Raw genomic sequence first — 14,377 nt, 5'->3', positions numbered from 1 at the left:
CGCCGGAGCACATTAGTATTAAATCGAACGTGTTCGCTCCCAGCCTTCTACTTTGCCATTTGCAAGACTTCCGCTGCTGCTGCTACTTTTGGTTCCAGTGCCGGAATTGGATAGTTTTTGGGCGCTTTCAAAATATCGGATATAATAAAAATATTTGGGAAAATGGTCTCTCATTGATTGAGTCACACAAATTTATAATTTACATGCTCGAGTGTAAACTGCGTGGAATAATATTATATTAATTTCATGATTTCTTAATAAGGTCGAACCACATTCTTTTAATATACCAGAAACTAATCACTTGAAGCTATTTTTCCTTTTATTAATTATGTTATACACGTAATACAATGAGCTTGATATTCATAATCTTAACTAAAACGAACAAATAACTAAATTATTTGCCAAAGTGGTTTTGTAAACCACCACTATATTTTAAATACTTTGTTTTTCTGATAGTTCGTTTTAAGGCAATGTTTAATAGCATTTTGGCAAAAAGAGAATATTTGTTTTGTTTTGTTTGGCCAAAATGTTCTTATTCCGCTCCTGGCCGGTGGTTTCTTCCTATTTTGGGAGCAGAACTGCACAACTGTTTTATTTATTGACTACACGTAGCACATATCCCTATAATTTTTGTATGTGAGCTCTACATATGTCTGTCTGGAGAGAGAAAGAGGTCCCATCCAGAAAGGTTGCAAGAGGTCTGTGTTCTTCGTTGCGCTCGACTGCACGTCCAAATATCAACAACAACTTCTTCATCTTTGGCCGCTTTCTACGTATGCAATCTAGTGAAATTGAACCTGCAACAAATGGCCATGTTTGACTTGGCCCAGTCCGACTCTTTTCCCACTTCATTTCACTCCCCACTTTTCTCCAGCTCAAGACGAAGCCCATTTGTACATTTTAACGGCTCTTGAGCAAATAAACGATTTTTGCATTTTAGATTTTTAAGCGGCATACGGCACTCTACCTTTCTACATGAAATTTAGGAAAATTGCATATCGATTGAATCTCACGCTGTACCCGTGTGCGCATGCATGTCATGTATCTCAATATTACCCTTTTATATTCTTGGGCTTGCAGATATCTGGTAGAAGGCCATTTGACTTATCATTACTCGCACAAGATTACAATCTAAATTGTAAAAGTGAGATGGGCTGAAAATGTGAAAACTTATTTAATACAAATATATACATATAGCTAAGATAATACTTAAATACAGTATTAGAAATATATTGTGCTCTTTAATAAATTCGATAATCCTTTGAGATTTGTGCTGCATATTCAGATTAATGCATTTTAAGATATCAAGTACACAAGACACAAGTTTGTTTGTTGAATTTCTCTGCAGACTAATACCCAGAGGTTAGGCAAGAAGTTTGTTGTCATTCCAAGAGCACTATTAAGCGACTCTGGCCACCTTCCCATTTCAGTCTGGTCTGCCTAATGCTTACCCCAATAAACAACATTTATGCATGTTTACAATTTAATATGCTGGGTACTCATGTGTGAAAACCGTGTTTGCCGAAAGCCGCCGGCTGCAGAAAAACAAAAAAACAACGATATGTTCTGGGCAGGAAGGATAATAGCCTTGGCAGATGACTTAAAGTTGCTGCTTATAGCTGGAAGTTGGCCAAGAAAGGCTGCATGATATATCTAAGGTTGCATTGACCACAAATTTGATGTTCATGTGGTAGATTTGTGGATAAACAGTCTGACTATTATTTTAATGAGAAGCTAATATGCATTTTCTTGCTTAATCATTTAATGAGCTGCAATCGCTTATATTTCATATAACACGTATATATGGCTTAAACTTGATTTATTTGGTTTTATAACCCTCTTTTTAAGATTCTCTTTATTTTTAAAATGCTTAAATACTTTTAACAAGCGCTTAAAAATAAATCAACCTAAATATTAACTATTTAAATCAGGACTGTTAATACTATGAAATTATTTTTTGTTTTGCAACTGAGCTTCCAATCCCTGGTATTTATTTAAAAAAAATATGCAGGGCAAGTTCGCAGCCATTAATAAAAGTCGCAGATAATATTGACAAATTACTTTGCTAATTAATTACCACGTGGCGTCGGAAAGATTTTGCCTCCATGTAGGCAACGTTTAACTTTGGAACCACTTTTGACTTTTCGGGAAGGTATTTCAGCTGTCGCAGATTGCGGGATGGGGACACAAAATTTGTAATTTGGGTGGGGCTGCTTATGGGCACACTTTGCCCAACTAAGATGCTGGTAAGAAATTCATTAATTTTCGCTTATGATTGTAATCCGCTTTGGGCAAGGTCCACGAAAGGACGAAAGCGAATCCTTGTGCTATTTGCACAAGCGCACGAAACTTTAGTTAAACATAGATGCAAAAGGCAAAGGCCCCTGGCTTTCCATCTGCCTCTGCCACGCCCCCATTTTCCGCGTAGGCCCTTCTACCCGGCACCCCCTTGCCAACAAAGTGACCGACCGAGTTTGGCTCTCGGAAACGGAGTGCAAATATTTACAATTTCAAATTTCCACTATTGTTTACTTAAGCCAACTGTAAATGTGAGAGTGGGCGACTTTTCGGCCTCCTTTGTGGGTGTGGCTCTCGCCGGGGGTTATCTTTTGTTTAAAGTCTGTAAGCCTAAACTGGGAAAAGAACAAACTTGCCATGCGTCTAGTCGTGCGCCACCAAAGGGAATGGCCCAAAAAATGGTAGTTCCAGACGGAGCAGTCAGTTTGACCAGCCCACTTTCAAGGTCAAAGTTTTTGGGATTAACTTTAAAGCTTAGCCGGCTAAGCAAATATGTCTAGCACACAGGCAGGCGCAGGATTGTATAGCTCATGCGGGTGAAATAAATTAAAACACACACTCGCACACACTCGAAATGGCAGTACGAGTGAAGCTCGGGGAATACGGGAAGGATATACGGAGGAAGGCTGTCCGTGAGTTGTGTCGGTACGCAAGTGCGGATAGTCAAATATATCGTGGCTATTGCATCCTAACTTATGGCACAGGATGTAAAATCGAAGCGCATTTAACTGTCCAATTCGACCCAAAGACCTTGGGTCAAAAAACAGTGCGATTTTGGGAGCTGGTAAAGTTCTTAAGTCTATTGAAAATATCTTTTATTTTAATATTTAAGTTTACGAAAAAATTTAATGAAATCACAGAGCGTGCAAGTTTAAATTTTATTATAATAGAGCAACTATAATTTTTATTTTTTATTCAAATCCGGATATAGTTGGAAACACTTTAAAAAGACTTCCTGAAATTGTTTTAGTTAACTTATAGATTTATTTATCACTTTGAATTGGTTTTAAATTGGTTTTAAGTCAAAGTTTTGTTATTTTAATACTAATTATAATAGTAATCAATAGCAATACAATATTTAAGGACAAAACTCCTATTACAAGCAATGTATTAAATATTGCGTTTTAATAAATTTTATTTTCACTACAGTAGGTAACATGAATTGTTTTTGTAACTTTGATCTACCTTACAATCTTTTTTTATTTCCCCATAGTCCTTTTATTACCTCCTTATTTATTTCTTTTATGAATTAATTGAAAAAAAAACTGGTATTTCAGTTATGATGTGTTAACTAGTCACTTTATAGTCAATATATATTTCATAATTTTCGAAAGTCCCCTGCTGGCTGTTCTGTCTCTTTGGCGGGCGTCACATAGGGTGTCAAGCCACAAAAATTTGCCAACCAGCCAGCAGACTTGGGCTAGGCTGGGATCAAAAAAAGCTGAGGCAGACGAGGCGGCAAACGAATAAAAGCAGCCACTCTCGACGATGTCCTGGAGCGAATATTTGCATCAGTTTTAATGTCAACCAGGACGAGGACAATGCCTAGGCTGGCTGTTCAACGAGTTGAACTTTTCGCTCGGCCGTGTTAAGCCTAAAATCGAAAATCCCTGCCCCGTTCGTTCGCCTGTGGTCGTCGTTGCTCCCCTTGCACCACAAAACCGTACCACCGCACCACCTACACCAGCTACACCACCTACTACAAATATAGCCGCCCCAGCGTTTCATACGATGATGCCTGGCTGGTGGTGCTGATGCACAGACGGCTGTTGCAGCATTGGTGGCAAACTTGGCACTTGGCCAACGGAATTTTGCCGGCATAAAATACAAAATATTTCAAACTGCCTGACTATTGGCGACCTGTTACCCCTCGCTCTTTTTTGGCCTCAAACATCCTGCATCCTTCTGCTCGCACAGATCCACCATTTGAGGCTTAATTCTGTCCGCTTGACACTCGCAGCACGAGCTGCAAAATTTGTAGTATGTGAAATTCGTTGTGGCATCGGACTCTATTGCACATACTCAGTGGACGGCGGGATGGAGGGCGGGAAAGTGGGCAAGGCTCTGTCCCTCCATCAACATCAATGCTTTGGCACTCATCTTCTAAGGTGGGTGGGCTTCAAGGACTGGAAGGGGGGCTGGGTCTGCTAACTTTATAATATGCAAAATAATGTCATAATTAAGGATTTATATGAAAAGTTGAGCAATAAAGCCTGCACCAGCCAAGCACACACATTAACACGTATTCTTGTCACACATTTTGAACTTGCCATTCCTAGTCCACCTCCTCCTTTTGATAGTATGCATATCAATCGCCTTGTGCTCCTTCCTCTCTCTCTGCACGAAATCCTTGCGAAAAGTTTTTTTTTCCCTCTTTTTTTTTGCCAAGTCTTCGGCGCCCGCACGCATTCGCGGAAATGACACTGTGGGGCATGAATACTAATTCTTAATTTCGTTGCGCCGGCATTGCATCTAACTCTGCCGCTTCCCGGCTGCAACACGTTAAGATGCCTCCAGCTCCAGCTCCGGTCCTGCGCCGCAAAAACTTATCTCCCCATTCCTTACCCTGCCCACGCAAGAGGAACTAGAACTCCAACGCCGCCGACGACGACGACGACGAGTTGCAGTAAACTAAAGCAGAAGAAAAATGAAATTTTCCCTGCGCTGAGCATATTTTGTGGTTGCTCAGGGGGAGTGGTTTTTGGTCCTTTTTAGGGGGTGTGGTGGCGGGGAGTTACGGCTGCAGTTGACAAAAGTTATGGGTTTGCATGCCCGTCAACTACAGAAACAAGCAAAGCGGAAAAGAACTGGACATGTTTGCGAGTCTGGGTAGAGCACTGGATTAAATGCTCTTAGAGGTAGCCCCCTCCCCTCTCACCCCTGATTTCCATGAAAATGAATTTGGACAAACTAATTTCTCGATACAGTGAATATCGCTTATGTGCTGAAACAATGCATCAAGGTTTTGCACCTTTACTTTTTGACAATCTAAATAGCATATTAAAAAAAAAAAATGTTATGTTATATTCTAACGTTACTATAGCTAAATATTTTCCAATTTGTTTTCTAATACAATTTTTAAACGACATTTTTAAAATCTTGTTTTCTCCTTGTAGGTAAATAAAAATATTATAATTAAGAGCTTTAAATTGCATTACCAAATAATATCTTCTCTAAGTTTACAGCTTGGAAACCCGGCATTGGCACCTTGATGAAATTTATTTGATTTATCTATGCGAAATAACCGTATATGTTTTGGCTTTAGCCTACATAGTCATGTGCGGATTGATATCGTCTTGTCGATACCTTACAATCAATTATGCATTAGCTTAAATCGTCACACATGCGATTTATATATCTACTTTCATGGCAATGCCATCACATATGTATGTATATATGTGATACTACGAGAGGAGGCGACGAGGCTTGAACTTATTCCTGTCCGCTGTGGTCCTCCCTGAGTGCTGCTGTGTCTGCCTGTCAAGTGAATTGAATTGATTTCCATTTGGGCTATGCTATTAGCAATAATTGAATCTTGAAATAATTTATTTCATGGCTTTTTGTGGGCAACCTGCTCTCCCCACCAACGCGTCGATATGCTCAGCACAACTAGAAGTGTGGAAAGATTTCAAGTAAACTTTAATTATTTAACTTTAAATTTAATGATTAAGCGACTTGAAGATTTGTTTTTGTATTTTATTTGCCATTTTTAGTTTCTTAACCATTCTTTCAATATATTCTTGCACTTTAATATCGTAACCAATTTCATAAGTAATTTATTAATTTTGACTAACAAAATCACATATCTAAAATTGAGAAGTTTTTTAAACTTCTAATATGCCGTTGTCCGATTTTCTAAATATATTTTTTAATTTATTAATTTTTAGGATTTGGGAATATTTTATAACTTGTTTCTTAATAAACAAGCATTTTATACATTATTTCATGCTTGACAGTCACTCAAAGACTATTGTGATTTTCTTTAAAACCCCTTATTACTAAATAAAATATTTTGCAATATGTCGAGCTTTTCTCATACATTTTTGGGCATTCTCTGACCGCTGAGATGGCGATTTCCATGATTTAGAGCAATTTTCAATGACGTGCTTACCAAACATGAAACTCATAACAATATTAACTCTTGCTTATAGTCTTACGGCTTGAAAACATTTACATGCTAATTTAGTCACTTTAGACCAGGAGACCTGTGTTCTCAGGCCGTTAGGGATATTCCTAAATTTTTTCTCACTTCCATGCTGCCATGGAATAGAGCCATTTTGGCAGGTTACATGGACAGACTGCAGCGGGCCATGGCAAAATAGCACAGAGAGTGAGTCATATGCAATGGAGGTAATATTTCTGTACGGCAATTTGGTCGCTAGTCCCGTTTCGGCCTGGACGTGGTCATGGACTTGGTTAAGCCTGCTTGGGCAATTTTAATGCAAAGGCGTCCACAAGCCATAAATAATTGAAAACTGCAAAGACGTGCAAAAAATGGCAAGACCAAAGGTCAGCGCAAGTCGGACATCTAAAAAATGTCTGCCAGTCTCGCTGAAAATTGTGTACCACCATATATGATGGAGTTTTCGTAGTCAGGCATGATAGTCCCATTAGGGCTAATAGGCCCAAAACGATCCACTAAGAAGGGCCGGGATCTTAATGTGTGAGAGAGTAGTGGTAATTGGTTTTGCCACCACCTTCTCCGCCAGCGACGACGGGATAATTAAGCGGAACCCCATCCAGAGCAGATGTAAGCCTTGAAAAGTCTAGGAGCTCTAAAAAGTACTCGACACTTTTAAGAGTTTTTGGCTGCATATCTGCGGGATTAGTAAATATATGTATATGGCCTAAAAGAGGGCGCGAGGGCCGCCCATTTTGTATTCGCCCCATTTTGTGGCATTTGTTGGCAGCATTAAGCATATTTGATTATTTCCTGAGCAAGGAAACGAAACGCATTCCTCATGTTTTACTTCGTTAATTAGTCTGTGTCTGCCATTCTGCAAAAATCGGAAATTATTTTGCTTGCTCAGCGCAGATTAACTCTTTTCCTGCCTCGACTGTTGGCAGCCTTGCAGCCCATTTTCGGTTTAATGCTTGTTTTATATGGTACACCCTGAGAAAAAGTACCAAAAAATTAAATATTTTGTTTAAAAAGAAAAAAAGATTTTCAAAATCTTAGTTTGAACTATATTTTTGGAATTAGTTATTAGGAACTAACATTTCCATTTTAAAAGAACAAATTTTAAGATACTTTTGTTGCCTCGGAATAATTTTATTTAGCAGTACATTGGTTTAGTCAAGGGAATCAGTTCGTATGAGTAATATCAAAGCAAATGCAGAACGAATATTTTACAGAAATCACCTGTAAATGAACCTTTAACATTTGTATACAAAATTTGTACCGCCCTTATGGGCAAATACCAAGCGTTTTGAATTTTGATCTGATTTCACTCAGTAACTTTTTGTTGTTTAACTTACTTTGCATTTTTTGCATCTTCCAGCAGTTTATCTCTTAAGTTTTCACAAAGTAGATGGAAAAAACGAAAATAAAGTCGGAGAAAGGGAAAGTGAAACTGAAGTAGAGCACAATACAGAAACCAACATAATAACTACATTTAAGAAGGCGAAAAGTGAAGAAAGAAAGAAACTCTTGCTGGAACAAAAAAAAGAAAATGAAAAGGTCAGCAGGAATCGCATTTATTGAAAAATCGTTATTAGTGACTTTCCGGAGATGACTCTCGCAAAAATGTCTTTGTTTGTTTTCGGTTTTTTCCATTCTTTACAGGCAGGTACGTTTTTCGACAGAGTTTTCATGTCCTTGTTTATGCCTTAACTGATGTGTGTATTCATGTTTGTGCAATTTTTGTTTCACATGCGAGTCACGATTCACCTGTCGCCTGCTTTTTGGAAAATGTCTAAGTTAACCACTCGACTCGGCTGGGACTTTTCACTCAATTGTTAAGGACATAATGGATATGACAGGAAATTCGAATAAGTTATTCACATTTTTACAGGAGCTTGGAAGAGAAATGTATATCCTTATGACTTTAATAACCATAATATTTATTACATATCAGTGGTTTTTTTAAATGCATTTATGTACACATGAAACTGTGCATTTATGTGTGTTTAAAGAAAATATTAACTTGTGTACAGTTAAAGTCTCTCACAATACTTAATTTTATGCTTAAAAATCTTAAACTTCGTGCAATGTGTTCGTGCAATAAATAACTTCAAATTAAGAATTTCATTTATACCACATTTATTTTCTTTTTGTTCTTATTTCTTTAGTACCTGGTTTGTTTTCAGAAATTGTTGAAGGGCACTCAAACTGTGTAATTTATAAAAATGTCACACGAAAACCTTGCCTACCAACAGCTCCCTAAAATGTAGACGTTCTCTTCTGGTCGTGTTCGACAATGTTGCTACTTGCAGAAATTACTTTCACTTTTCTTATTTCACTTATAATACAAATTGCGTGCCAGTTCTTCGAGAGGGAGCAATTCAGAAGTTTTGGTAAAAATAGAGCTTCTTCAGTTGAATGTCAAGGGATGAATATCGTGTTATTTCAATGGTAATTATCACCTTTCGTGCAATTCTATTTGACTGCCGTGCAGCTCAAACTATTTTAATTTGATTATGAAATTAAAGATCGTTTAATTCCCATATCCAGTTGGTATTTCTTAGATGGCAAGACCATTAATCAAATGTGACTCACCACGCGACTTAATTATTCAATTAGAACTCAAGATTTTCTTTGCTTTGGTCATGTATTAATTAGTAAGTCCTTCCGCTTCTAACTATTTCTTTGCTAATAACTTTGAACTGCAAACACACACATACGTACGCAGAGAATGCGGCAAAAGAGAGTTTTGCAGAGAAAGTTTCGAAGAGAAAGAGAGAGGCAATTACAAAGAGACCCATGTGCTTTTTGGTTGTGCTTTTTCCTCTAATTTGGCTTTGTTTTGGTTTTGCATATGCCGCACGGTGCCCTAAACTTTCGCCTCCGCTGCATCAGCATTCCTGCCTACTTTTCAACCACCCAACTACCCCACCACCCACTTAAGCCTCCAAACCACCCACCATCAACCACCCACCCACAATCGCCTTCTTCTTCGTCTTTTTGGCAGCGACTCAAACGGCGTGTGTGGGCTGCACTGCTGCTTAATGTTGATTCGCTTAGGCCTATTTTGAAGTCTAGGCCTGTCGTCCTAAGACGACACTATATGTGTGAGGTCCTGGCGCAGGCGCCGGTGCAGCCTAACTATATTCGTGCAAGTTTGAATAATTCATTTGACTATTTTCTTATCTTTATGTTTACAAGTTCTAGAGAGTCTTTTTTTGCGGTAGGTTAGTTAGCCGTTAAAGCGAATTCCCCACGAACAAACCTCTGCGCCGGCGAATTCACTTTCCTCCAGACCTCCAAAAAACAAAACCCCACCACCACCTCAGCCCAATCCAAAAACCCACCACCCACCATCGCCCATCCTCCCGAGCAGAGTCCTTCGGAGCCGAAGTCCTGTTTTGACTGCTCCAATTCCATTCGTTCCGCAGCCGCCTGGCCATGCCAGCCATTGCATCCTGTCGCTTCAGTTGTGTGGCAGTAGCCGCTTTGTAAACATTTATCGTCGTTCACCCACCGCGTCGTCCTTGTTGTCGCCTCCTCCGTGTTTTGTGCTACGAGTTTTCGTCATCGGCGTCATCGTTCTCCTGTCGGTTCACAGATCCTGCATCCACTTGTTTTGGCCATCCCGACGAGTCGGGCGTTGATACATTTTGGCCCGTAACTTTGACGAGCGTCAAAGAGAATTAAAGTCCCCGAAATTTAACCACCCCCTCGTCCCGCCCTTCAAGTGTTTTTGTGATTCCAGTGAAAGTTGTGCTTCAAAAATCCGCCAGCATCTTACTTGATGGAAAGCAAAAGTATTTCGGAAAATGCAATTAATTACCAACTCATTTTAATAATGCTGATTCGGAAAAGCTTTTTACAACATTTTCCAAAAGGAAAACATTCTTGCTTTGATTGCCGTCTTTGGTCCTTCATTAATTTAATATTAAAGTTGTTTTATGTTTTCGAGTTTTTATTTGGTCTTGGTTTATTGTTATGCTTGTCTTTGCTTGGTTCTTGAATTGTAGTCTATGCCTGTGAGAAATAGCCAGTGAAATCAAACTGCCAAAGTCATTCAGTTGTACACTTTTGCATGTTATTCTTCAAATAGCTGAGCAATTTTGTGCAGCTTTCATGGCCGCTACAATTGACCACAATAAAACTATACCATTTTAGCTGAAACTTAAAATTTAAAGTATTTTTAGTAAGTCCTATTCCCAGGTATTGCATGCTACTATTTTAATCAAACTCCCACCTGTTAAACACACATTACTCATACGCACGGTGTGCTTGAGTTCAAGTTAAATGCCGAAGTCTCCATAAAATTGACCTACGCTCCTGTCCTTTTCTGAGGTCCTTTCTTCCTGTCCACACTGAACCTTTTAAAGTTGTCCACCCATGGACTTGGCCAGAAGTCTTATGTGTGAGTGTGGCAACTGCTGATTCTCCCAGCCGCTACAGCCATTATTTCTTCCACTTCCGCAGCTTCCTTGGCCAGCATCTTTGGTTGTGTGTGTGTGTGTGTGTGGTGTGGGTGGTGTGTGTGCCCAGCTGTGCAATTGTTGACACCCACAGAACACATAGCCACGCACACGTGCAAAAGGCGCTTGTTTTTCGATACAGCTGCAGCTGCCGGCTTGAGCCGCTCCATTTGTGCAGCCAATCGCTACAGGCGGCGGCTGGTTATTTATACTCTAACCTAAGCTGATGAAATATGGATTATTCTGGACCATTTCGAGCCATGGCAAAGACGTTATAACATAGAAATGCGACAAATGCAGTAGCTCAGTATCCCATCAGAGTATTACAGAATCGACTAGTTCCAAATACATTTTCTAGTCTTCCCTTTCGGTTCGAATTTCCTGCCTCCGGCTGCCTCCCGCCCATTGAGTTCATTACCCCATTCTGGCTAAAAAGGAAAAGGCAGGATAATATAATATTTAAGCTACAGAAATAGTCACAAAAATTCCGTTTTAACAAGGTCTGCATCTGTTGCCTATATCAACTTTGGCTGGCTGTTTAAGCAAAGCATCAAAATTAACCGAAACCTTCGGAGCCTGCCCGAGGGAAACCAAGCCCGAAACCACTTATTGCCAAAGTTTCGGCAAACTCTTTCATTTTATTATTGATTATTTTCAACCTTTATTTTCTACGCTTCAGTTGGATACAATACACAGTTCAAGCGCCCTTACTTTGAACTTTGTTTTTGCAAGTGCTTTAAAACTCCTTATACTATGCTGACTTTTTACTAACTTCGATGGTGGAAGGCAAGAGATGAAAAGTGTGGCGACGATTAGGAAAAATTTCTTTGTTTTGTTACTTTTGATTGAGCATTTTTAAAAGGTCATTTTAAATAAAATACAATTTTAAAAATAGTTTTTACATATTTTTCATTTTAAGTAAGATACGACTATTATGTTTACCCAGTAGGAAACTAATTAACAAATCACTAAATTCAGAGAAGAGTGTTGTTAAAATAAGTTACAAATTCTTATAATGTCCCAGGACACAATTGTCAGGCAATTGCGAAGGATTCTCTCTGGTTAAAGCTGCAGAAGTAGTGTGATCTAAGCTTGTTTTGGACTTTACAATAAAGCAAATGTCGTCAAATCCATAGACAACAGTAAGCATCCACAAACACAGACACTTATGGGCAAACTCAAAAAGCCACGGGCATTGCCTTCATAGTCTCGTTTTTTTTTTACCCACTGTTGTCCTTTTATTTATCTCGCTTGCTCATTTTTTGTGTTTTTGTTTTGCATTTTCAACGAGGCCAAACCGCACACACGCACGCCCCCATGCAAATAACGCCGCACACATAGACATGCTGAATGAGAAGAAGACAAGGCGTGACAAGTGCAGGCTTCATCCGAACGTGCCCTCTGACCCCTCCTTCGCGCCATGTCCACCCCTCGCCCGCCTGCCGTCAGTACAACCAAAAAGAGGAAAAACTTTAACTAGATGCATATATAAATTGCGTTCTATATATTTATGCCCTGACATATATGCAAATGCATCATGACTGCGTCACAACAGAAGAGGAGTGGGGCATCTGGCACAGCTTCTATTAAATATGCTTATTATGGCACACACAATATGTATGTACTTAATATTTATTGAGTTCTTGGCGTTGAGTTCAGAGGAAGTTAAAACAATTTAATTGAAAAATTCAACTTAAAAAAAAATGTTGTTTTCGCAATTACCAGACTTCAATTCATACAAATGGAAAAAGTTTATCTCTATTTTTCACATTTATCTGTTATAATTAAATTAATATGATTTATTCGTACAGATTTATGTGCGCAAAAGTGCAATTCATTTAACTCGACAAATTTCTTTTGAACCACATTTATATACTTTAACTTTGTTATGAGGAATATTTTATAGCTCTTTATTTTAAGTTCACATTTTTATTGGCTCAGTTTAAAAATAAGTAAGCAATACAAATTCACTTTTGATACAGATTATCTATATGCTTTCTTTTGTGGAACACCCCACCATCGCTGTATCTCGTTTTGTGTTTAAGATATCCTCCTCCATTCTCATCTGGTGTTTTTGATGTTTCTTCCCTTAGGCTTTTGCCCCATCTTTACTCACACTGGGCTCACAGGATTCTCTTTTAGTTTTACTGTCTCCATTCGTTTGCCTTTCCATAAATAAAATAAATGTAGGTGAAAATATACATAAATAACGGGCACAAGCGCGGCTTTTTTATGAAGTGTTTGAATGTGCGAGTGTCAACCCAGGGCACTTAAAGTGGGAGAAGGCGCGGGCGTCGTCTGTGAAAATTATAAAACAGACGACGCAGCCATTCTGGCGGGGCAAAGATATGGCCTCTGAAGGTTGAGGTTCGCCCCCTGCTATGTAGGCGTGTGTAAATAGCAAAAACCTAGTCGGGCGTGCACAAGCAAAGTCATCATAGAATCTATACGAAGCGGAATATAGCTAAACAGAGGGATATAACGAGGGAGGAAGATAGAAAGATAACAGAATAGAAGGCATGACAAATACGTTTTCTTTGCCGTTTTTATATTATATATATATGACCCGAGGTAGTGGGACGTATAAAGATTGACCTCCAATCAATAAATCACATTAAATGGGGATTTCCGAAACATGGCAATGGGAAAAGATGACCAATAACTAGCCCATAATTGTTCATTGTCACATTATTAGTCTGCCTTGGTACCCTATCTCACAGAAATCATAATTTTCACCTCCAAATTAAGTTATATCTATATGTATCTTTGGGGCCAAATGAACACTTCCCCTTTAATGGGTGTGAAATAAACCTTTTTGTATCATTTGGCTCTGGGTTTTCGCCGTTTTCCTCTCCATTTTCTTCTGGGCCAGTCAGGTCTCATCATCCGCTCGACTTTGTTTTGCTTGCGCTTTTTTCAGCTTTCGGCTTTTGGCTTGATTTTCTTTTTGTCGCTTCAGCTAGGATCCTTTTCCTCGGCCTTTGCCTTTTACTAACCCAGACAGCGCCCACATAGACGTGTACATATATGTATGTTTTTACAGCTGCCAAAAGGCTGCGCTTGGCTTCTTTGCGTCTTCTCGCAGCCAGTGTTTTGTTTTTGGCCTCGTCAGCCAACTTGGCTATTGACAGACCTTGCCACCTCGCGTTCATGTCCTTGCTAAAACATTTCGCTTTCAACGTTCATTTTCGGGGAAGGAGGAGGGAACAGGAATGGGAACTACAAAATTTCAAGATATTTTCTGTGGCCTACGCTGCGTGCCGAAAGGCCATAATTATCACGCGTTCACATGGCGTATACGAGATTTTATTTTTTCCCTTTTAAACTCTTAACCAAAATTTATGTTTTTGCTGCTGCTAATTGTACATTTTGTTGTTCTTGCTGTTTATAATGTAAAATTTATTGTGTTTGTGCATGTTTATTATCGCATCGCCGTTACGCGTCCTCGCATGGATTCATGACACGCCCCCGACCCGACCCAACACGCCCC

Source organism: Drosophila elegans, unplaced genomic scaffold, assembly GCF_018152505.1.
Source record: "Drosophila elegans isolate 14027-0461.03 unplaced genomic scaffold, ASM1815250v1 contig_208, whole genome shotgun sequence".
Taxonomy (NCBI): Eukaryota; Metazoa; Arthropoda; class Insecta; order Diptera; family Drosophilidae; genus Drosophila; species Drosophila elegans.
The sequence above is the reverse complement of the archived record's forward strand: the minus strand, read 5'-3'. Positions refer to the sequence as shown.